This window comes from Pleurodeles waltl, unplaced genomic scaffold, assembly GCF_031143425.1.
Source record: "Pleurodeles waltl isolate 20211129_DDA unplaced genomic scaffold, aPleWal1.hap1.20221129 scaffold_465, whole genome shotgun sequence".
Classification (NCBI taxonomy): Eukaryota; Metazoa; Chordata; class Amphibia; order Caudata; family Salamandridae; genus Pleurodeles; species Pleurodeles waltl.
This window is the reverse complement of record NW_027150173.1, coordinates 73-17,748: the sequence shown is the minus strand read 5'-3', so window position 1 is coordinate 17,748 and position 17,676 is coordinate 73. Positions and strand designations below refer to the sequence as shown.

At 39.8% G+C, this 17,676-nt stretch overlaps 11 non-coding genes across 11 annotated transcripts; all 11 read left to right on the top strand.

The window, feature by feature from the left end:
* The first annotated feature begins 475 nt into the window (after nt 1–475).
* TRNAF-GAA (transfer RNA phenylalanine (anticodon GAA)) lies at nt 476–548 on the top strand. Its single transcript has one exon. It is a non-coding gene; the product is annotated as a tRNA-Phe (tRNA).
* A 1,076-nt stretch (nt 549–1,624) lies between these two features.
* On the top strand, nt 1,625–1,697 carry TRNAF-GAA (transfer RNA phenylalanine (anticodon GAA)). The gene has a single exon. It is a non-coding gene; the product is annotated as a tRNA-Phe (tRNA).
* Nucleotides 1,698–3,937: 2,240 nt separating this feature from the next.
* Nucleotides 3,938–4,010, top strand: TRNAF-GAA (transfer RNA phenylalanine (anticodon GAA)). Its single transcript has one exon. It is a non-coding gene; the product is annotated as a tRNA-Phe (tRNA).
* A 494-nt stretch (nt 4,011–4,504) lies between these two features.
* Nucleotides 4,505–4,577, top strand: TRNAF-GAA (transfer RNA phenylalanine (anticodon GAA)). Its single transcript has one exon. It is a non-coding gene; the product is annotated as a tRNA-Phe (tRNA).
* A 2,823-nt stretch (nt 4,578–7,400) lies between these two features.
* Nucleotides 7,401–7,473, top strand: TRNAF-GAA (transfer RNA phenylalanine (anticodon GAA)). Its single transcript has one exon. It is a non-coding gene; the product is annotated as a tRNA-Phe (tRNA).
* Nucleotides 7,474–9,115: 1,642 nt separating this feature from the next.
* Nucleotides 9,116–9,188, top strand: TRNAF-GAA (transfer RNA phenylalanine (anticodon GAA)). Its single transcript has one exon. It is a non-coding gene; the product is annotated as a tRNA-Phe (tRNA).
* Nucleotides 9,189–11,429: 2,241 nt separating this feature from the next.
* TRNAF-GAA (transfer RNA phenylalanine (anticodon GAA)) lies at nt 11,430–11,502 on the top strand. Its single transcript has one exon. It is a non-coding gene; the product is annotated as a tRNA-Phe (tRNA).
* A 494-nt stretch (nt 11,503–11,996) lies between these two features.
* TRNAF-GAA (transfer RNA phenylalanine (anticodon GAA)) lies at nt 11,997–12,069 on the top strand. The gene has a single exon. It is a non-coding gene; the product is annotated as a tRNA-Phe (tRNA).
* A 1,076-nt stretch (nt 12,070–13,145) lies between these two features.
* TRNAF-GAA (transfer RNA phenylalanine (anticodon GAA)) lies at nt 13,146–13,218 on the top strand. Its single transcript has one exon. It is a non-coding gene; the product is annotated as a tRNA-Phe (tRNA).
* Nucleotides 13,219–14,892: 1,674 nt separating this feature from the next.
* TRNAF-GAA (transfer RNA phenylalanine (anticodon GAA)) lies at nt 14,893–14,965 on the top strand. The gene has a single exon. It is a non-coding gene; the product is annotated as a tRNA-Phe (tRNA).
* Nucleotides 14,966–17,205: 2,240 nt separating this feature from the next.
* On the top strand, nt 17,206–17,278 carry TRNAF-GAA (transfer RNA phenylalanine (anticodon GAA)). Its single transcript has one exon. It is a non-coding gene; the product is annotated as a tRNA-Phe (tRNA).
* The last annotated feature ends 398 nt before the right edge of the window (nt 17,279–17,676 follow it).

Genomic DNA, 17,676 nt, shown 5'->3' with positions numbered 1-17,676 from the left:
ATTAGGTGTAGTTCTCTCTTGGAGTCAGCTTCAGTAGACATTTTAGTTCATAGATGAAACCTTTTAATAACCTGATCAACATACCATCAGTAGAGCACAGCACTTGCGTTCTATCTTCCTTTCAAAATGGCTTCCACCTCTGTTGCCTTCAGCTTTGACTTCCATTATTTCCAGTTTCTATCTTGATTTTAATGTAAAGCTTAGGCTGCATCATCTTCCATTTTCCCATGAACCAAGCTGTCAGATGATATAGCTTGCTTACTCATCCCACACATTTGTGTGCCTATTCAGAGTTTGGAATAAAAGAAGTACCTAGGTTGCGCACCAAAAAATTAAATGAGTAATTGCACCCAGTTAGCTGCAGAAGGATACCGGAAGTTTAAGACATAGCTGTACCCTCAAAGTGAATGATTTCGAGGTGTATGTCTTGTCTACAATGATTAAGAAGAATACGGAGGGACCTGTGAAATAAGTGGCCGAAATAGCTCAGTTGGGAGAGCGTTAGATTGAAGATCTAAAGGTCCCTGGTTCAATCCCGGGTTTTGGCAAGGACTGAGCACCTAGCTAATTAGGTGTAGTTCTCTCTTGGAGTCAGCTTCAGTAGACATTTTAGTTCATAGATGAAACCTTTTAATAACCTGATCAACATACCATCAGTAGAGCACAGCACTTGCGTTCTATCTTCCTTTCAAAATGGATTCCACCTCTCTTGCCTTCAGCTTTGACTTCCATTATTTACTGTTTCTGTCTTGATTTTTAGGTAACCCGCAGTCTGCATCAGTCTCCATCTTCCCTTGAACCAAAGTGTCGGATGAAATAGCTTGCTTACTCATGCCACACATTTCTGTGCATTAGATTGCTAGCCTATTTAGAGTTTAGAAAAAAAGAAATACCTAGGTTGCACAATAAAAAACGAATTCCCTAATTACACCCAGTTAACTGGAGAAGGATACAGCAAAGTTTAAGACATAGCTGTACCCTCACAGTGAATGATTTAGACTTCTGTGTCTTGTCTACAATGATTAAAAATGATACAGAAAGCTTTTCATGACACCTGGCTAAAATATCTCAGTTGGGAGAATGTTAGACTAAAGATAAAAAAGGTCCTTGGTCCAATCCTGGGTTGTGCCAAAGACCAAGCACTCAGCTTGTTAGGCATGTTTCTTTCTTGGAGTCACTCTCAAGTGACATTTTATTTCATTGATAAAAACTTGCATCAACCTGATCGACATGCCATCGTACAAAAGAGCACTTATTTTCTGTCTTCCTTTCAAAATGGCTTCCACCTCTCTTGCCTTCAGCTTTGACTTCCATTATTTCCAGTTTCTATCTTGATTTTAATGTAAAGCTTAGGCTGCATCATCTTCTATTTTCCCATGAACCAAGCTGTCAGATGATATAGCTTGCTTACTCATCCCACACATTTGTGTGCCTATTCAGAGTTTGGAATAAAAGAAGTACCTAGGTTGCGCACCAAAAAAGTAAATGAGTAAATGCACCCAGTTAGCTGCAGAAGGATACCGGAAGTTTAAGACATAGCTGTACCATCAAAGTGAATGATTTGGAGGTGTATGTCTTGTCTACAATGATTAAGAAGAAAACGGAGGGACCTGTGAAATAACTGGCCGAAATAGCTCAGTTGGGAGAGCGTTAGACTGAAGATCTAAAGGTCCCTGGTTCAATCCCGGGTTTCGGCAAGGACTCAGAAGACAGCTTTTTAGGCGTGTTTCTTTCTTGGATTCAGCTTCTGGTGACGTTTTATTTAATTGATAAAACCTTTCATCAACCTAATTGACATACCATCAGTACAAGACAGTACTTGTTTTCTATCTTCCTTTCAAAATGGATTCCACCTCTCTTGCCTTCAGCTTTGACTTCCATTATTTACTGTTTCTGTCTTGATTTTTAGGTAACCCGCAGTCTGCATCAGTCTCCATCTTCCCTTGAACCAAAGTGTCGGATGAAATAGCTTGCTTACTCATGCCACACATTTCTGTGCATTAGATTGCTAGCCTATTTAGAGCTTAGAAAAAAAGAAATACCTAGCTTGCACAATAAAAAACGAATTCCCTAATTACACCCAGTTAACTGGAGAAGGATACAGCAAAGTTTAAGACATAGCTGTACCCTCACAGTGAATGATTTAGACTTCTGTGTCTTGTCTACAATGATTAAAAATGATACGGAAAGCTTTTCATGACACCTGGCTAAAATATCTCAGTTAGGATAATGTTAGACTAAAGATAAAAAAGGTCCTTGGTTCAATCCTGGGTTGTGCCAAAGACCAAGCACTCAGCTTGTTAGGCATGTTTCTTTCTTGGAGTCACTCTCAAGTGACATTTTATTTCATTGATAAAAACTTGCATCAACCTGATCGACATGCCATCGGTACAAAAGAGAACTTATTTTCTATCTTCCTTTCAAAATGGCTTCCACCTCTCTTGCCTTCAGCTTTTACTTCCATTATTTCCCGTTTCTATCTTGATTTTAATGTAAACCGTAGCCGGCGTCATCTTCCATTTTCCCATGAGCCAAACTGTCAGATGATATAGCTTGCTTGGTCATGCCACACATTTCTGTTTATGAGAGTGGTAGCCTATTCAGAGTTTAGAAAAAAAGAAGTACCTACCTCGCGTAGCAAAAAAGTAAAGGAGTAATTGCCCCCAGTTAGCTACAGAAGGATACAGCAAAGTGTAACACATAGCTGTACCCTCACAGTGAATGATTGCGACTTATATTTCTTGTCTACAATGATTAACAATAATAAAGAAGGCACTGTGAAAAAACGGGCTGAAAGAGCTCAGTTGCGAGGACGTCAAACTTTAGATATAAGGGTTCCTGGTTAAATCCTTGGTTTGGTCAAAGACTGAGCAGCTAGTTCGTCAGGCAAGTTTCTTTTTTGGAGTCAGCTTCCGGTGACGTTTTATTTAATTAATAAAACCTTTCATCAACCTAATTGACATACCATCAGTACAAGACAGTACGTGTTTTCTATCTTTCTTTGAAAATGGATTCCACCTCTCTTGCCTTCAGCTTTGACTTCCATTATTTGCCGTTTCTATCTCGATTTTAGGGTAAACTGTAGCCTGCATCATTTTCCATCTAACCTTGGACCAAAGTGTCAGATGATATAGCTTGCTTCCTCATGCCACACATTTCTGTGTATTAGATTGCTAGCCTATTTAGCGTTTAGAAAAAAAGAAATACCTAGCTTGCGCAATAAAAAATAAATTGACTAATTGTGCCCAGTTAGCTGCAGAAGGATACAGCATACTTTAACACATAGATGTACCCTCCTAGTGATTGATCAGATGCCCACTTGTTGCCTGCAATGATTAAGAATCATCAGGAAGGTATTCTCTGACAACTGGCCGAAATAGCTCATTTGGGAGAGCGTTAAACTGAAGATCTAAAGCTCTCTGGTTCAATCCCGGGTTTTGGCAAGGACTGAGCACCTAGCTAATTAGGTGTAGTTCTCTCTTGGAGTCAGCTTCAGTAGACATTTTAGTTCATAGATGAAACCTTTTAATAACCTGTTCGACATACCATCAGTAGAGCACAGCACTTGCGTTCTATCTTCCTTTCAAAATGGCTTCCACCTCTCTTGCCTTCAGCTTTGACTTCCATTATTTCCAGTTTCTATCTTGATTTTAATGTAAACCTTAGGCTGCATCATCTTACATTTTCCCATGAACCAAGCTGTCAGATGATATAGCTTGCTTACTCATCCCACACATTTGTGTGCCTATTCAGAGTTTGGAATAAAAGAAGTACCTAGGTTGCGCACCAAAAAAGTAAATGAGTAATTGCACCCAGTTAGCTGCAGAAGGATACCGGAAGTTTAAGACATAGCTGTACCCTCAAAGTGAATGATTTCGAGGTGTATGTCTTGTCTACAATGATTAAGAAGAATACGGAGGGACCTGTGAAATAAGTGGCCGAAATAGCTCAGTTGGGAGAGCGTTAGATTGAAGATCTAAAGGTCCCTGGTTCAATCCCGGGTTTTGGCAAGGACTGAGCACCTAGCTAATTAGGTGTAGTTCTCTCTTGGAGTCAGCTTCAGTAGACATTTTAGTTCATAGATGAAACCTTTTAATAACCTGATCAACATACCATCAGTAGAGCACAGCACTTGCGTTCTATCTTCCTTTCAAAATGGCTTCCACCTCTGTTGCCTTCAGCTTTGACTTCCATTATTTCCAGTTTCTATCTTGATTTTAATTTAAAGCTTAGGCTGCATCATCTTCCATTTTCCCATGAACCAAGCTGTCAGATGATATAGCTTGCTTACTCATCCCACACATTTGTGTGCCTATTCAGAGTTTGGAATAAAAGAAGTACCTAGGTTGCGCACCAAAAAAGTAAATGAGTAATTGCACCCAGTTAGCTGCAGAAGGATACCGGAAGTTTAAGACATAGCTGTACCCTCAAAGTGAATGATTTCGGGGTGTATGTCTTGTCTACAATGATTAAGAAAAATACGGAGGGACCTGCGCAATAAGTGGCCGAAATAGCTCAGTTGGGAGAGCGTTAGACTGAAGATCTAAAGGTCCCTGGTTCAATCCCGGGTTTCGGCAAAGACTCAGAAGACAGCTTGTTAGGCGTGTTTCTTTCTTGGATTCAGCTTCCGGTGACGTTTTATTTAATTAATAAAACCTTTCATCAACCTAATTGACATACCATCAGTACAAGACAGTACTTGTTTTCTAACTTCCTTTCAAAATGGATTCCACCTCTCTTGCCTTCAGCTTTGACTTCCATTATTTGCCGTTTCTATCTCGATTTTAGGGTAAACTGTAGCCTGCATCATTTTCCATCTAACTTTGGACCAAAGTGTCAGATGATATAGCTTGCTTCCTCATGCCACACATTTCTGTGTATTAGATTGCTAGCCTATTTAGCGTTTAGAAAAAAAGAAATACCTAGCTTGCGCAATAAAAAATAAATTGACTAATTGTGCCCAGTTAGCTGCAGAAGGATACAGCATACTTTAACACATAGATGTACCCTCCTAGTGATTGATCAGATGCCCACTTGTTGCCTACAATGATTAAGAATCATCAGGAAGGTATTCTCTGACAACTGGCCGAAATAGCTCAGTTGGGAGAGCGTTAGACTGAAGATCTAAAGGTCCCTGGTTCAATCGCGGGTTTCGGCAAGGACTGAGCACCTAGCTAATTAGGTGTAGTTCTCTCTTGGAGTCAGCTTCAGTAGACATTTTAGTTCATAGATGAAACCTTTTAATAACCTGATCGACATACCATCAGTAGAGTACAGCACTTGCGTTCTATCTTCCTTTCAAAATGGCTTCCACCTCTCTTGCCTTCAGCTTTGACTTCCATTATTTCCAGTTTCTATCTTGATTTTAATGTAAAGCTTAGGCTGCATCATCTTCCATTTTCCCATGAACCAAGCTGTCAGATGATATAGCTTGCTTACTCATCCCACACATTTGTGTGCCTATTCAGAGTTTGGAATAAAAAAAAAGTACCTAGGTTGCGCACCAAAAAAGTAAATGAGTAATTTCACCCAGTTAGCTGCAGAAGGATACCGGAAGTTTAAGACATAGCTGTACCCTCAAAGTGAATGATTTCGAGGTGTATGTCTTGTCTACAATGATTAAGAAGAATACAGAGGGACCTGTGAAATAACTGGCCGAAATAGCTCAGTTGGGAGAGCGTTAGACTGAAGATCTAAAGGTCTCTGGTTCAATCCCGGGTTTCGGCAAAACTCAGAAGACAGCTTGTTAGGTGTGTTTCTTTCTTGGATTCAGCTTCTGGTGACGTTTTATTTAATTGATAAAACCTTTCATCAACCTAATTGACATACCATCAGTACAAGACAGTACGTGTTTTCTATCTTCCTTTCAAAATGGATTCCACCTATCTTGCCTTCAGCTTTGACTTCCATTATTTACTGTTTCTATCTTGATTTTTAGGTAACCCGCAGTCTGCATCAGTCTCCATCTTCCCTTGAACCAAAGTGTCGGATGAAATAGCTTGCTTACTCATGCCACACATTTCTGTGCATTAGATTGCTAGCCTATTTAGAGTTTAGAAAAAAAGAAATACCTAGCTTGCAGAATAAAAAACAAATTCCCTAATTACACCCAGTTAACTGGAGAAGGATACAACAAAGTTTAAGACATAGCTGTACCCTCACAGTGAATGATTTAGACTTCTGTGTCTTGTCTACAATGATTAAAAATGATACGGAAAGCTTTTCATGACACCTGGTTTAAATATCTCAGTTGGGAGAATGTTAGACTAAAGATAAAAAAAGGTCCTTGGTTCAATCCTGGGTTGTGCCAAAGACCAAGCACTCAGCTTGTTAGGCATGTTTCTTTCTTGGAGTCACTCTCAAGGGACATTTTATTTCATTGATAAAAACTTGCATCAACCTGATCGACATGCCATCGGTACAAAAGAGCACTTATTTTCTATCTTCCTTTCAAAATGGCTTCCACCTCTCTTGCCTTCAGCTTTGACTTCCATTATTTCCCGTTTCTATCTTGATTTTGATGTAAACCGTAGGCGGCGTCATCTTCCATTTTCCCATGAGCCAAACTGTCAGATGATATAGCTTGCTTAGTCATGCCACACATTTCTGTTTATGAGAATGGTAGCCTATTCAGAGTTTAGAAAAAAAGAAGTACCTAGCTCGCGTAGCAAAAAAGTAAAGGAGTAATTGCCCCCAGTTAGCTACAGAAGGATACAGCAAAGTGTAACACATAGCTGTACCCTCACAGTGAATGATTGCGACTTATATTTCTTGTCTACAATGATTAATAATAATAAGGAAGGCACTGTGAAAAAACGGGCTGAAAGAGCTCAGTTGCGAGGACGTCAAACTTTAGATCTAAGGGTCCCTGGTTAAATTCTTGGTTTGGTCAAAGACTGAGCAGCTAGTTCGTCAGGCAAGTTTCTTTTTTGGAGTCAGCTTCCGGTGACGTTTTATTTAATTAATAAAACCTTTCATCAACCTAATTGACATACCATCAGTACAAGACAGTACGTGTTTTCTATCTTCCTTTGAAAATGGATTCCACCTCTCTTGCCTTCAGCTTTGACTTCCATTATTTCCCGTTTCTATCTCGATTTTAGGGTAAACTGTAGCCTGCATCATTTTCCATCTAACCTTGGACCAAAGTGTCAGATGATATAGCTTGCTTCCTCATGCCACACATTTCTGTGTATTAGATTGCTAGCCTATTTAGCGTTTAGAAAAAAAGAAATACATAGCTTGGGCAATAAAAAATAAATTGACTAATTGTGCCCAGTTAGCTGCAGAAGGATACAGCATACTTTAACACATAGATGTACCCTCCTAGTGATTGATCAGATGCCCACTTGTTGCCTACAATGATTAAGAATCATCAGGAAGGTATTCTTTGACAACTGGCCGAAATAGCTCAGTTGGGAGAGCGTTAGACTGAAGATCTAAAGGTCCCTGGTTCAATCCCGGGTTTTGGCAAGGAGTGAGCACCTAGCTAATTAGGTGTAGTTCTCTCTTGGAGTCAGCTTCAGTAGACATTTTAGTTCATAGATGAAACCTTTCAATAACCTGATCGACATACCATCAGTAGAGCACAGCACTTGCGTTCTATCTTCCTTTCAAAATGGCTTCCACCTCTCTTGCCTTCAGCTTTGACTTCCATTATTTCCAGTTTCTATCTTGATTTTAATGTGAAGCTTAGGCTGCATCATCTTCCATTTTCCCATGAACCAAGCTGTCAGATGATATAGCTTGCTTACTCATCCCACACATTTGTGTGCCTATTCAGAGTTTGGAATAAAAGAAGTACCTAGGTTGCGCACCAAAAAAGTAAATGAGTAAATGCACCCAGTTAGCTGCAGAAGGATACCGGAAGTTTAAGACATAGCTGTACCCTCAAAGTGAATGATTTCGAGGTGTATGTCTTGTCTACAATGATTAAGAAGAAAACGGAGGGACCTGTGAAATAACTGGCCGAAATAGCTCAGTTGGGAGAGTGTTAGACTGAAGATCTAAAGGTCCCTGGTTCAATCCCGGGTTTCGACAAAGACTCAGAAGGCAGCTTGTTAGGCGTGTTTCTTTCTTGGATTCAGCTTCTGGTGACGTTTTATTTAATTGATAAAACCTTTCATCAACCTAATTGACATACCATCAGTACAAGACAGTACGTGTTTTCTATCTTCCTTTGAAAATGGTTTCCACCTCTCTTGCCTTCAGCTTTGACTTCGATTATTTGCCGTTTCTATCTCGATTTTAGGGTAAACTGTAGCCTGCATCATTTTCCATCTAACCTTGGACCAAAGTGTCAGATGATATAGCTTGCTTCCTCATGCCACACATTTCTGTGTATTAGATTGCTAGCCTATTTAGCGTTTAGAAAAAAAGAAATACCTAGCTTGCGCAATAAAAAATAAATTGACTAATTGTGCCCAGTTAGCTGCAGAAGGATACAGCATACTTTAACACATAGATGTACCCTCCTAGTGATTGATCAGATGCCCACTTGTTGCCTACAATGATTAAGAATCATCAGGAAGGTATTCTCTGACAACTGGCCGAAATAGCTCAGTTGGGAGAGCGTTAGACTGAAGATCTAAAGGTCCCTGGTTCAATCGCGGGTTTCGGCAAGGACTGAGCACCTAGCTAATTAGGTGTAGTTCTCTCTTGGAGTCAGCTTCAGTAGACATTTTAGTTCATAGATGAAACCTTTCAATAACCTGATCGACATACCATCAGTAGAGCACAGCACTTGCGTTCTATCTTCCTTTCAAAATGGCTTCCACCTCTCTTGCCTTCAGCTTTGACTTCCATTATTTCCAGTTTCTATCTTGATTTTAATGTAAAGCTTAGGCTGCATCATCTTCTATTTTCCCATGAACCAAGCTGTCAGATGATATAGCTTGCTTACTCATCCCACACATTTGTGTGCCTATTCAGAGTTTGGAATAAAAGAAGTACCTAGGTTGCGCACCAAAAAAGTAAATGAGTAAATGCACCCAGTTAGCTGCAGAAGGATACCGGAAGGTTAAGACATAGCTGTACCATCAAAGTGAATGATTTGGAGGTGTATGTCTTGTCTACAATGATTAAGAAGAATACGGAGGGACCTGTGAAATAAGTGGCCGAAATAGCTCAGTTGGGAGAGCGTTAGACTGAAGATCTAAAGGTCCCTGGTTCAATCCCGGGTTTCGGCAAAGACTCAGAAGACAGCTTGTTAGGTGTGTTTCTTTCTTGGATTCAGCTTCTGGTGACGTTTTATTTAATTGATAAAACCTTTCATCAACCTAATTGACATACCATCAGTACAAGACAGTACTTGTTTTCTATCTTCCTTTCAAAATGGATTCCACCTCTCTTGCCTTCAGCTTTGACTTCCATTATTTACTGTTTCTATCTTGATTTTTAGGTAACCCGCAGTCTGCATCAGTCTCCATCTTCCCTTGAACCAAAGTGTCGGATGAAATAGCTTGCTTACTCATGCCACACATTTCTGTGCATTAGATTGCTAGCCTATTTAGAGTTTAGAAAAAAAGAAATACCTAGCTTGCAGAATAAAAAACAAATTCCCTAATTACACCCAGTTAACTGGAGAAGGATACAACAAAGTTTAAGACATAGCTGTACCCTCACAGTGAATGATTTAGACTTCTGTGTCTTGTCTACAATGATTAAAAATGATACGGAAAGCTTTTCATGACACCTGGCTAAAATATCTCAGTTAGGATAATGTTAGACTAAAGATAAAAAAAGGTCCTTGGTTCAATCCTGGGTTGTGCCAAAGACCAAGCACTAAGCTTGTTAGGCATGTTTCTTTCTTGGAGTCACTCTCAAGTGACATTTTATTTCATTGATAAAAACTTGCATCAACCTGATCGACATGCCATCGGTACAAAAGAGAACTTATTTTCTATCTTCCTTTCAAAATGGCTTCCACCTCTCTTGCCTTCAGCTTTGACTTCCATTATTTCCCGTTTCTATCTTGATTTTGATGTAAACCGTAGCCGGCGTCATCTTCCATTTTCCCATGAGCCAAACTGTCAGATGATATAGCTTGCTTGGTCATGCCACACATTTCTGTTTATGAGAGTGGTAGCCTATTCAGAGTTTAGAAAAAAAGAAGTACCTAGCTCGCGTAGCAAAAAAGTAAAGGAGTAATTGCGCCCAGTTAGCTACAGAAGGATACAGCAAAGTGTAACACATAGCTGTACCCTCACAGTGAATGATTGCGACTTATATTTCTTGTCTACAATGATTAACAATAATAAGGAAGGCACTGTGAAAAAACGGGCTGAAAGAGCTCAGTTGCGAGGACGTCAAACTTTAGATCTAAGGGTCCCTGGTTAAATCCTTGGTTTGGTCAAAGACTGAGCAGCTAGTTCGTCAGGCAAGTTTCTTTTTTGGAGTCAGCTTCCGGTGACGTTTTATTTAATTAATAAAACCTTTCATCAACCTAATTGACATACCATCAGTACAAGACAGTACGTGTTTTCTATCTTTCTTTGAAAATGGATTCCACCTCTCTTGCCTTCAGCTTTGACTTCCATTATTTGCCGTTTCTATCTCGATTTTAGGGTAAACTGTAGCCTGCATCATTTTCCATCAAACCTTGGACCAAAGTGTCAGATGATATAGCTTGCTTCCTCATGCCACACATTTCTGTGTATTAGATTGCTAGCCTATTTAGCGTTTAGAAAAAAAGAAATACCTAGCTTGCGCAATAAAAAATAAATTGACTAATTGTGCCCAGTTAGCTGCAGAAGGATACAGCATACTTTAACACATAGATGTACCCTCCTAGTGATTGATCAGATGCCCACTTGTTGCCTGCAATGATTAAGAATCATCAGGAAGGTATTCTCTGACAACTGGCCGAAATAGCTCATTTGGGAGAGCGTTAAACTGAAGATCTAAAGATCTCTGGTTCCATCCCGGGATTTGGCAAGGACTGAGCACCTAGCTAATTAGGTGTAGTTCTCTCTTGGAGTCAGCTTCAGTAGACATTTTAGTTCATAGATGAAACCTTTTAATAACCTGTTCGACATACCATCAGTAGAGCACAGCACTTGCGTTCTATCTTCCTTTCAAAATGGCTTCCACCTCTCTTGCCTTCAGCTTTGACTTCCATTATTTCCAGTTTCTATCTTGATTTTAATGTAAACCTTAGGCTGCATCGTCTTACATTTTCCCATGAACCAAGCTGTCAGATGATATAGCTTGCTTACTCATCCCACACATTTGTGTGCCTATTCAGAGTTTGGAATAAAAGAAGTACCTAGGTTGCGCACCAAAAAAGTAAATGAGTAATTGCACCCAGTTAGCTGCAGAAGGATACCGGAAGTTTAAGACATAGCTGTACCCTCAAAGTGAATGATTTCGAGGTGTATGTCTTGTCTACAATGATTAAGAAGAATACGGAGGGACCTGTGAAATAAGTGGCCGAAATAGCTCAGTTGGGAGAGCGTTAGATTGAAGATCTAAAGGTCCCTGGTTCAATCCCGGGTTTTGGCAAGGACTGAGCACCTAGCTAATTAGGTGTAGTTCTCTCTTGGAGTCAGCTTCAGTAGACATTTTAGTTCATAGATGAAACCTTTTAATAATCTGATCAACATACCATCAGTAGAGCACAGCACTTGCGTTCTATCTTCCTTTCAAAATGGCTTCCACCTCTGTTGCCTTCAGCTTTGACTTCCATTATTTCCAGTTTCTATCTTGATTTTAATGTAAAGCTTAGGCTGCATCATCTTCCATTTTCCCATGAACCAAGCTGTCAGATGATATAGCTTGCTTACTCATCCCACACATTTGTGTGCCTATTCAGAGTTTGGAATAAAAGAAGTACCTAGGTTGCGCACCAAAAAATTAAATGAGTAATTGCACCCAGTTAGCTGCAGAAGGATACCGGAAGTTTAAGACATAGCTGTACCCTCAAAGTGAATGATTTCGAGGTGTATGTCTTGTCTACAATGATTAAGAAGAATACGGAGGGACCTGTGAAATAAGTGGCCGAAATAGCTCAGTTGGGAGAGCGTTAGATTGAAGATCTAAAGGTCCCTGGTTCAATCCCGGGTTTTGGCAAGGACTGAGCACCTAGCTAATTAGGTGTAGTTCTCTCTTGGAGTCAGCTTCAGTAGACATTTTAGTTCATAGATGAAACCTTTTAATAACCTGATCAACATACCATCAGTAGAGCACAGCACTTGCGTTCTATCTTCCTTTCAAAATGGATTCCACCTCTCTTGCCTTCAGCTTTGACTTCCATTATTTACTGTTTCTGTCTTGATTTTTAGGTAACCCGCAGTCTGCATCAGTCTCCATCTTCCCTTGAACCAAAGTGTCGGATGAAATAGCTTGCTTACTCATGCCACACATTTCTGTGCATTAGATTGCTAGCCTATTTAGAGTTTAGAAAAAAAGAAATACCTAGGTTGCACAATAAAAAACGAATTCCCTAATTACACCCAGTTAACTGGAGAAGGATACAGCAAAGTTTAAGACATAGCTGTACCCTCACAGTGAATGATTTAGACTTCTGTGTCTTGTCTACAATGATTAAAAATGATACAGAAAGCTTTTCATGACACCTGGCTAAAATATCTCAGTTGGGAGAATGTTAGACTAAAGATAAAAAAGGTCCTTGGTCCAATCCTGGGTTGTGCCAAAGACCAAGCACTCAGCTTGTTAGGCATGTTTCTTTCTTGGAGTCACTCTCAAGTGACATTTTATTTCATTGATAAAAACTTGCATCAACCTGATCGACATGCCATCGTACAAAAGAGCACTTATTTTCTGTCTTCCTTTCAAAATGGCTTCCACCTCTCTTGCCTTCAGCTTTGACTTCCATTATTTCCAGTTTCTATCTTGATTTTAATGTAAAGCTTAGGCTGCATCATCTTCTATTTTCCCATGAACCAAGCTGTCAGATGATATAGCTTGCTTACTCATCCCACACATTTGTGTGCCTATTCAGAGTTTGGAATAAAAGAAGTACCTAGGTTGCGCACCAAAAAAGTAAATGAGTAAATGCACCCAGTTAGCTGCAGAAGGATACCGGAAGTTTAAGACATAGCTGTACCCTCAAAGTGAATGATTTCGAGGTGTATGTCTTGTCTACAATGATTAAGAAGAAAACGGAGGGACCTGTGAAATAACTGGCCGAAATAGCTCAGTTGGGAGAGCGTTAGACTGAAGATCTAAAGGTCCCTGGTTCAATCCCGGGTTTCGGCAAAGACTCAGAAGACAGCTTGTTAGGCGTGTTTCTTTCTTGGATTCAGCTTCTGGTGACGTTTTATTTAATTGATAAAACCTTTCATCAACCTAATTGACATACCATCAGTACAAGACAGTACTTGTTTTCTATCTTCCTTTCAAAATGGATTCCACCTCTCTTGCCTTCAGCTTTGACTTCCATTATTTACTGTTTCTGTCTTGATTTTTAGGTAACCCGCAGTCTGCATCAGTCTCCATCTTCCCTTGAACCAAAGTGTCGGATGAAATAGCTTGCTTACTCATGCCACACATTTCTGTGCATTAGATTGCTAACCTATTTAGAGTTTAGAAAAAAAGAAATACCTAGCTTGCACAATAAAAAACGAATTCCCTAATTACACCCAGTTAACTGGAGAAGGATACAGCAAAGTTTAAGACATAGCTGTACCCTCACAGTGAATGATTTAGACTTCTGTGTCTTGTCTACAATGATTAAAAATGATACGGAAAGCTTTTCATGACACCTGGTTTAAATATCTCAGTTGGGAGAATGTTAGACTAAAGATAAAAAAAGGTCCTTGGTTCAATCCTAGGTTGTGCCAAAGACCAAGCACTCAGCTTGTTAGGCATGTTTCTTTCTTGGAGTCACTCTCAAGGGACATTTTATTTCATTGATAAAAACTTGCATCAACCTGATCGACATGCCATCGGTACAAAAGAGCACTTATTTTCTATCTTCCTTTCAAAATGGCTTCCACCTCTCTTGCCTTCAGCTTTGACTTCCATTATTTCCCGTTTCTATCTTGATTTTGATGTAAACCGTAGGCGGCGTCATCTTCCATTTTCCCATGAGCCAAACTGTCAGATGATATAGCTTGCTTAGTCATGCCACACATTTCTGTTTATGAGAATGGTAGCCTATTCAGAGTTTAGAAAAAAAGAAGTACCTAGCTCGCGTAGCAAAAAAGTAAAGGAGTAATTGCCCCCAGTTAGCTACAGAAGGATACAGCAAAGTGTAACACATAGCTGTACCCTCACAGTGAATGATTGCGACTTATATTTCTTGTCTACAATGATTAATAATAATAAGGAAGGCACTGTGAAAAAACGGGCTGAAAGAGCTCAGTTGCGAGGACGTCAAACTTTAGATCTAAGGGTCCCTGGTTAAATCCTTGGTTTGGTCAAAGACTGAGCAGCTAGTTCGTCAGGCAAGTTTCTTTTTTGGAGTCAGCTTCCGGTGACGTTTTATTTAATTAATAAAACCTTTCATCAACCTAATTGACATACCATCAGTACAAGACAGTACGTGTTTTCTATCTTTCTTTGAAAATGGATTCCACCTCTCTTGCCTTCAGCTTTGACTTCCCTTATTTGCCGTTTCTATCTCGATTTTAGGGTAAACTGTAGCCTGCATCATTTTCCATCTAACCTTGGACCAAAGTGTCAGATGATATAGCTTGCTTCCTCATGCCACACATTTCTGTGTATTAGATTGCTAGCCTATTTAGCGTTTAGAAAAAAAGAAATACCTAGCTTGCGCAATAAAAAATAAATTGACTAATTGTGCCCAGTTAGCTGCAGAAGGATACAGCATACTTTAACACATAGATGTACCCTCCTAGTGATTGATCAGATGCCCACTTGTTGCCTACAATGATTAAGAATCATCAGGAAGGTATTCTTTGACAACTGGCCGAAATAGCTCAGTTGGGAGAGCGTTAGACTGAAGATCTAAAGGTCCCTGGTTCAATCCCGGGTTTCGGCAAGGACTGAGCACCTAGCTAATTAGGTGTAGTTCTCTCTTGGAGTCAGCTTCAGTAGACATTTTAGTTCATAGATGAAACCTTTCAATAACCTGATCGACATACCATCAGTAGAGCACAGCACTTGCGTTCTATCTTCCTTTCAAAATGGCTTCCACCTCTGTTGCCTTCAGCTTTGACTTCCATTATTTCCAGTTTGTATCTTGATTTTAATGTAAAGCTTAGGCTGCATCATCTTCTATTTTCCCATGAACCAAGCTGTCAGATGATATAGCTTGCTTACTCATCCCACACATTTGTGTGCCTATTCAGAGTTTGGAATAAAAGAAGTACCTAGGTTGCGCACCAAAAAAGTAAATGAGTAAATGCACCCAGTTAGCTGCAGAAGGATACCGGAAGTTTAAGACATAGCTGTACCCTCAAAGTGAATGATTTCGAGGTGTATGTCTTGTCTACAATGATTAAGAAGAAAACGGAGGGACCTGTGAAATAACTGGCTGAAATAGCTCAGTTGGGAGAGCGTTAGACTGAAGATCTAAAGGTCCCTGGTTCAATCCCGGGTTTCGGCAAAGACTCAGAAGACAGCTTGTTAGGCGTGTTTCTTTCTTGGATTCAGCTTCTGGTGACGTTTTATTTAATTGATAAAACCTTTCATCAACCTAATTGACATACCATCAGTACAAGACAGTACTTGTTTTCTATCTTCCTTTCAAAATGGATTCCACCTCTCTTGCCTTCAGCTTTGACTTCCATTATTTACTGTTTCTGTCTTGATTTTTAGGTAACCCGCAGTCTGCATCAGTCTCCATCTTCCCTTGAACCAAAGTGTCGGATGAAATAGCTTGCTTACTCATGCCACACATTTCTGTGCATTAGATTGCTAGCCTATTTAGAGCTTAGAAAAAAAGAAATACCTAGCTTGCACAATAAAAAACGAATTCCCTAATTACACCCAGTTAACTGGAGAAGGATACAGCAAAGTTTAAGACATAGCTGTACCCTCACAGTGAATGATTTAGACTTCTGTGTCTTGTCTACAATGATTAAAAATGATACGGAAAGCTTTTCATGACACCTGGCTAAAATATCTCAGTTGGGAGAATGTTAGACTAAAGATAAAAAAGGTCCTTGGTTCAATCCTGGGTTGTGCCAAAGACCAAGCACTCAGCTTGTTAGGCATGTTTCTTTCTTGGAATCACTCTCAAGTGACATTTTATTTCATTGATAAAAACTTGCATCAACCTGATCGACATGCCATCGGTACAAAAGAGCACCTATTTTCTATCTTCCTTTCAAAATGGCTTCCACCTCTCTTGCCTTCAGCTTTGACTTCCATTATTTCCCGTTTCTATCTTGATTTTAATGTAAACCGTAGCCGGCGTCATCTTCCATTTTCCCATGAGCCAAACTGTCAGATGATATAGCTTGCTTGGTCATGCCACACATTTCTGTTTATGAGAGTGGTAGCCTATTCAGAGTTTAGAAAAAAAGAAGTACCTACCTCGCGTAGCAAAAAAGTAAAGGAGTAATTGCCCCCAGTTAGCTACAGAAGGATACAGCAAAGTGTAACACATAGCTGTACCCTCACAGTGAATGATTGCGACTTATATTTCTTGTCTACAATGATTAACAATAATAAGGAAGGCACTGTGAAAAAACGGGCTGAAAGAGCTCAGTTGCGAGGACGTCAAACTTTAGATCTAAGGGTCCGTGGTTAAATCCTTGGTTTGGTCAAAGACTGAGCAGCTAGTTCGTCAGGCAAGTTTCTTTTTTGGAGTCAGCTTCCGGTGACGTTTTATTTAATTAATAAAACCTTTCATCAACCTAATTGACATACCATCAGTACAAGACAGTACGTGTTTTCTATCTTTCTTTGAAAATGGATTCCACCTCTCTTGCCTTCAGCTTTGACTTCCATTATTTGCCGTTTCTATCTCGATTTTAGGGTAAACTGTAGCCTGCATCATTTTCCATCTAACCTTGGACCAAAGTGTCAGATGATATAGCTTGCTTCCTCATGCCACACATTTCTGTGTATTAGATTGCTAGCCTATTTAGCGTTTAGAAAAAAAGAAATACCTAGCTTGCGCAATAAAAAATAAATTGACTAATTGTGCCCAGTTAGCTGCAGAAGGATACAGCATACTTTAACACATAGATGTACCCTCCTAGTGATTGATCAGATGCCCACTTGTTTCCTCCAATGATTAAGAATCATCAGGAAGGTATTTTCTGACAACTGGCCAAAATAGCTCAGTTGGGAGAGCGTTAGACTGAAGATCTAAAGGTCCCTGGTTCAATCCCGGGTTTCGGCAAGGACTGAGCACCTAGCTAATTAGGTGTAGTTCTCTCTTGGAGTCAGCTTCAGTAGACATTTTAGTTCATAGATGAAACCTTTCAATAACCTGATCGACATACCATCAGTAGAGCACAGCACTTGCGTTCTATCTTCCTTTCAAAATGGCTTCCACCTCTCTTGCCTTCAGCTTTGACTTCCATTATTTCCAGTTTCTATCTTGATTTTAATGTAAAGCTTAGGCTGCATCATCTTCTATTTTCCCATGAACCAAGCTGTCAGATGATATAGCTTGCTTACTCATCCCACACATTTGTGTGCCTATTCAGAGTTTGGAATAAAAGAAGTACCTAGGTTGCGCACCAAAAAAGTAAATGAGTAAATGCACCCAGTTAGCTGCAGAAGGATACCGGAAGT